This window comes from Sus scrofa, chromosome Y, assembly GCF_054392235.1.
Source record: "Sus scrofa isolate SSC_HxYL_T2T_F1_AM1 chromosome Y, Sscrofa_HxYL_maternal_Yorkshire_Landrace_v2.0, whole genome shotgun sequence".
Lineage (NCBI taxonomy): Eukaryota > Metazoa > Chordata > Mammalia > Artiodactyla > Suidae > Sus > Sus scrofa.
In genome coordinates, this window is record NC_139402.1 from 3,926,037 (window position 1) to 3,932,266 (window position 6,230).

The window sequence follows — 6,230 nt, forward strand, 5'->3', positions numbered from 1 at the left end:
GCATGGCATGAGGAGGGGCACCCTGTTTGGGTGGCCACATGTTTCAAAGGCTTGAGGGATCCCAGAGTCCTTGGGTTCCCCCAGAGGCAGGAGCTGGGACCCACACAGCATCTGTGTTGCATCGTGGGCTGGGCCTTTTCAAGCCCCCGACTGTTGGGGCTTTAGGGATGTGGGAGAGTGGCTGGTGCCAATGAAGGGGTGGGGCTAGGGAAGGACTTTGGGGGCTGAGCTGCTCCCTGGGCTGTGCTCACAGCAGAGACCTAGGGAAGTGTCATTCCTGCCTTTGGAGATGAGCCTCTCTTTTCAGGATGGTACCCGGCTAAGGAGGCCTGACCCAAACCAGGTGTGCTGAATGAAGCAGGGTTGATGGGTATCATACAGAAAGCTCTCTGGGAGTTCCCCACTGGCTCACCGTGGAAGGGCCTCTCTCCATCACAGCTGTGGTGGTGGGAAGGGATGTGGTGGGAGATCCAACCCTGACCAGACAACATCCCAGAGGGGCAGGGGGCACCCTAACCACTTCATCCCTCCACCTGGGTATGGAAAAGCAGGGGCGCCATGGAGAAAGAGGTCAATCATCACAGAGATCCCTTCCCAGAGTCGCTGAGGGCCTCGACCGATGGCGGAGGCGATCCTCAGGCTCTCCTGACAGGATACTTTGGTGTCAGAGGGTTTGAAGGACGAGCCCAGGGTTGGACAGCAGTGGTGGGGAGCCAGTTCCTGGCCAGCAAGCCTCTGCCTTCCACCGAGGGGTGCAGAGGAATAAGAAGGTGAAGGCCAACCAACATAAAGAGAATTGTGACGGCAGAAATGCAGAGTTCTCACCTCCTGGGTCATGCCTTCTGGACGGATGTCCCATGGCCATGAAATCCTGTCAGGATCAGTGGAGGGCCTGTGCCTCTGACGTTCTCCAGAGGTGGGAGCCTGGACCCAGACACATTCTCTGCTGAACGCTGAGCCGGTCGTGCTGAGGGTTGCTTTGTTTTTGAATCGTGTTTTCTTTCGTCTAGAGCTCATTCAGCGGGCTCCATTTCTCTTTCATGGTGACATTGTCCAGTTGTACATGAGTGAAGCCATTCTTCTTGACACAGTTGCCTCCATGGCGTCGCCAAAAAAGGGTGCAGATCCTATTCCCTGGGGTAGACAGCGGGATCTCACTGCTTCCCCCACTGCACGTGCAAGCATTTGCATCTCTTACCCGACAAGTCCTAGGCCTTCCCACACCCTCCCCCTGCAAGTGGACAAACACCAGCCTGGAGGCCAGTCCATGCATTTCCTTGGTGGAGAAAGCCCCTTGGGTGCCCATCAATAGACACCCAATCTATCTATCGATCGATCAGAGGGGTCTGCCGAGGGAGGTGTCTTCTCTTTTGGACTTGTCTCCCTCGGTATGACAGGCTTGAGTTCTGTCAATTTGGATGCCAGTGGCTTTTGGTGGGGTATTTTTCAGGGCTGAATAGTACTCCCTTGAATACAGATCCAACCTCTTCCTAATCTATTCATCTGTGCATGGACCGTGAGCTTGTTTCCATGTCCTGGCAAAGGTGAACTGTGCTCCAAGGGACAGAGTGGGTCAACTAAGGAATTTCAAAGAGGATCTGTTGGGGGGGAATATATGTTGAAGTGGGGGAGGGCTGGGTCACTGGGTGGCTTGAGATGGATTGTTCGGAGGTACCTCGATCCTGCTGTCCATCGTGGTTGTCCCCATGGAGCCACCCACCCCCGCACACGGTAGGAGGGCACCCACTTCTCCAGCCCATCTCCAGGATTTGTTCTTGTAGACTTCCTATCGATGGCCATTCGGACAGGTTTGCCAGGGTCCCTCAGAAGCGTTTGGATATGCACATCTCATCTCACGTGTGATTGTGATCAATTTCTGTCCGGGGCTGGTGGCCCCCACTCTCTCTCTCTCTCTCTCGGGGTTCAGAAAAGGTCTACTGAGGACTCTTGCCCCCCTTTCTCTGGGGCTGTTGGGGTTGTGCTCCTGTCGGGTTGGATCAGGGGCTGGGCTGGTCGTTGGGAACCCCCAGGCTGACCTGGGCTCTGGGGTCAGAATCGAGTGCCTGTGGGTTGTGCCTGTGCGTCGGTCCAACGCTGCTCTCTTGGGGGGCAGCGGGGAGCAGCCCTGTGCGTCCTCTCTCAGGAGGGCTCCCGCATCTCCGTCCCCCTCGGTCCATGGGAGCCGCCTCCCTTTCTCTCGACACACAGGGCATGAAGACCCGATGGAAAGCTGCAGCGGGTGAATTAAGGGGGGGCGGATGGATCCACAGCAAGCTCTCCGGGAGATCCGTCCTGGCTCCCTGGGTCAAAGATCTGTCTTTGTCACTGTGCTGGGTTTGGTATCCTCTGTGGCTTGAGAACCAGCGAGGGGCAGACATCTCAGGCACGCTTCAGGTGGGGTCCCTAAAGCACCCAAGATGAGGGAAAGAGAGCAAGGGAAGCAAGCCAGAAAGAAATGCAGCAAGGCTTGGACTTTGATATACGGAGGAGGGAATACCGGTTGGGCCAGTTTGGAAAGGCCCATCGGTGCATATTTCACCCCGACAGGGCTAAATACCGAAGGGCCAGTGTATCTCAACCAGGAGGAAGGCTGTCCTGACCTCACGGGTCTCGCGAGCTAGTGGCTGGAGCCCAGTGGCATGGGGTAGTTGGGCCTCAGGGCTCTGAAAGCCTGTGTGAGGATCACAGCCCACCTGGCATGAGACTTCTTGGTGTTTCAAGCATGGGGCAGAAGGCAATCCCACCAGCATATGGGCCAAGGTCGCTGGAGCCCCAGGCAGCTGCCCAGTCTGAGCCTGGAGGACAGCCTGGGAAGTGCTGTTAGAGCAGATGTCCACAGGAGGGCGGCAGAGGACCTGGTGGCCCCAGGTGCAGCTCCAAGGCTGAGGGTACAAGTGGAGGGTTCAGGGTGAGGGTGTGTTGTGCGGCCCCCACAGCAAGCACCCAGCGGGTCAGGGTTGTGTGCTGGGCCCCTGGGCCTCTCGGCTCCAAGATGCGTCGTGGCAGACAGGGGACCCAGGTACCCCTTGGGCATGGCATGGGGAGGGGCGATCTGGTTGGGTGGCCGCATGTTTTGAAGATTCGAGGGATCCCCTGGGTTGTGAAGGCCTTGGGTTCCCCCAGGGGCAGGATCCAGGACCCACACAGCACCTCTGTAGCATCATGGGCTAGGTCTTTTTAAGCCCCCAGCTGGCGGGGCTTTAGGGATGTGGGAGAGTGGCTGGGGGTGATGAATGGGTAGGGACTTGGGGGAGGACTTTGGTGGCATTGTGCTGGGCAGCTGAGATGCTCCCTGGGCTCTTGTCGCAACAGAGACCTAGGGAAGTGTTGTTTTGCCTTTGGAGATGAGTCTGTCTTTTCAGGCTGGTACCCGGCTAAGGAGGCCTGACCCAAACCAGGTCTGCGGAATGAAGCAGGGTTGATGGGTATCATCCAGAAAGCTCTCTGGGAGTTCCCCGCTGGCTGCCCGGTGGAAGAGCCTCTCTCCATCACAGCTGGGGTGGTGGGAAGGGATGTGGTGGGGGATCCAACCCTGACCAGACAACATCCCAGGGGGGGCAGGGGCACCCTAACCCCTTCATCCCTCCACCTGGGTATGGAAAAGCAGGGGCGCCATGGAGAAAGAGGTCCATCGTCACAGAGATCCCTTCCCACAGAGTAGCCGAGGGCCTCGACCGATGGAGGAGGCGATCCTTGAGGCTCGCCTCTCATGATACCAGTGGTGGCAGAGGGTTTGAAGGACGAGCCCAGGGTTGGACAGCAGTGGTGCGGAGCCAGTTCCTGTCCAGCGAACCTCTGTGTGCCACCGAGGGGTGCAGAGAAATAAGAAGGTGAAGGACAACCAACATAAGGAAAAACGTGAATTTACAATTGAGTTCTCACCTCCCGGCTCATGCCTTCTGCTCAGACATCCCAGTCCTATGAAATCCTGTCAGGATCAGTGGAGGGCCTGTGCCTCTCACTTTCTCCAGAGGCGGGAGGCTGGACCCAGACACCTTCCCTGCTGATCGCTGAGCCTGTCGTGCTGAGGGTTGCTTTGTTTCTGAATCATGCTTTCTTTCCTCCAGAGCTGATTCAGAGGGCTCCATTTCTCTTTCACGGCAGTGGCATCCAGTTGAACACGAGCAAAGCCTTTCTTCTCAGTTGCCTCCATGTTGTTGCCCAAAGAGGGAGGAGATCCTGTTCCCTTGGGTAGACAGCAGGACCTCACTGCTTCCACCCCTGCAGGTGAAAGCATTTGCATCTCTCACCCCACAAGTCCCAGGCCTTCCCACACCCTCCCCCTCAAATAGGGCAACCAGCAGCCTGGTTTCCAGTCCATGCATTTCCTTGGTGGAGAAAGCCACATGGGTGCCTGCTGGTAGACAACTGATTGATCGGACAGGTATGCCAGGGATGTGTCTTTCTGTTCTGGACCTGTCTGGCTCTGAGTGAGAGTCTTGAGTTCCCTCTCTTTGGCTGCCAGGGGCTTTGGGGGTGGGGGGTTCCCTTTTAGGGCTGAGCAGTATTCCACTGTGTATGGGGAACACCTCTTCCTCATCCATTCCCCTGGCAATGGACTTTGAGTTCATTGCCATGTCTTGGCTGTTGGGAAGTGTGCTGCGAGGCACAGAGTGGGTCAGGGAATGACTTTCAGAGAACATATTTTTTGGGGGATGTATGGCAAAGCGTGGGAGGGCCGGGTCACAGGGTGGTTCGAGATGGATTGTTCGGAGGAACCTCGATCCTGCTGCCCATCGTGGTTGTCCCCATGGAGCCACCCACCCATGCACACGGTAGGAGGGCACCCGCCTCTCCACCCCATCTCCAGGATTTGCGCTTGGTAGTCCTCCCACCAATGGCCATTCAGACTAGTTTGCCGGGGTCCCTCAAGGGATTTTAATATGCATCTCTCTCCTCCTGCTGGGGATCATTTCTGCCTGGGGGTGATGGCTCTCTCTCTCTCTCCAGGTTCAGGAAAGATCTACTCAGGACTCTTGCCTCCCTTTCTCTGGGGCTGTCAGTGATGTGCTCCTGTTGGTTGGATCAGGAGCTGAGCTGGTCATGTGGAATCTGCAGGCTGACCTGGGCTCTGGGGTCAGAATCGAGTACCTGTGGGTTGTGCCTGGGAGGTGGTCAAATGCTGCTCTGTTGGGGAGCAGCAGCGCTCAGCCCTGTGCTTTGTCTCTGAGGAGGGCTTCTGCATCTCTGTGTCTCTCAGTCCATGGGAGCCGCATTCCTTTCTCGTGACACACAGGGCAGAAGTCTTGATGGAAAGCCGGGTCGGGTGAATTAAGGAGGACTCATGGATCTAAAGAAAGCTCTCTGGGAGATCCTTCCAGGCTCCCTGGGTTAAACATCTGTCCTTTTCACTGGGGTGGGTTTGGTATCCTCTGTGGCTTGAGAACCAGCAATGGCCAGAAATATCAGGCATTATTCAGGTGGGGTCCTTAAAGTATGAAAGACGAGGGAAAGAGAGAAAGAGAAACAAGCCAGAAGGAAAAGAAGCAAGGCTTCATCTTACATCACACAGACAAGGGCAAAACGGTTGGACACTTATGGAAAGGTCCATAGGTGCATATAGGCAAATGCACAGGGCTAAATACCTAAGGGCAGGCATATCCCAAATGGGAGGAAGGCCGTCCTGACCTGATGGGTCACGCAAGCTGGGGGCTGGAACAGAGTGTCCTGGAGTTGGTTGGCCTCAGGGTTCTGAAAGCCTCTGCGAAAGCAATAGCACGCCTGGAATATCACTTTTGGGTATTTCAAGGCAATCCCACCAGCATATTGGCCAAGGCCCCTGGAGCCCCAGGCAGCTGCTGAGCCTGAGCCAGGGGGAAAGCCTGGGAGGTGCTGTTAGAGTAGATGTCCACAGGAGGGCACCAGAGGACCTGGTGTCCCCAGGTGCAGCTCCAAGGCTGCAGGTGCAGGCCCAGGGTGGGGCATGAGGGTGTGCTGGGACCCCACAGCAAACTCCCAGAGGGTCAGTGTTGTGTGCTGGGCCCCTGGGCCTCTCAGCTCCAAGATGTGTCATGGCAGGCAGGGCACCCAGGTGCCCCTTTGGCATCAAATGGTGTTGGGCTCTGGCTGGGTGGCTGTGTGTTTCAAAGGCTTGAGGGATCCCCTGGGTTGTGAAGGCCATGGGTTCCCCCAGAGGCAGGAGCTGGGACCCACACAGCATCTGTGTTGCAAAGTGAGCTGGGCCTTTTCAAGCCCCCGACTGTTGGGGCTTTGGGGATGTGGGAGAGAGG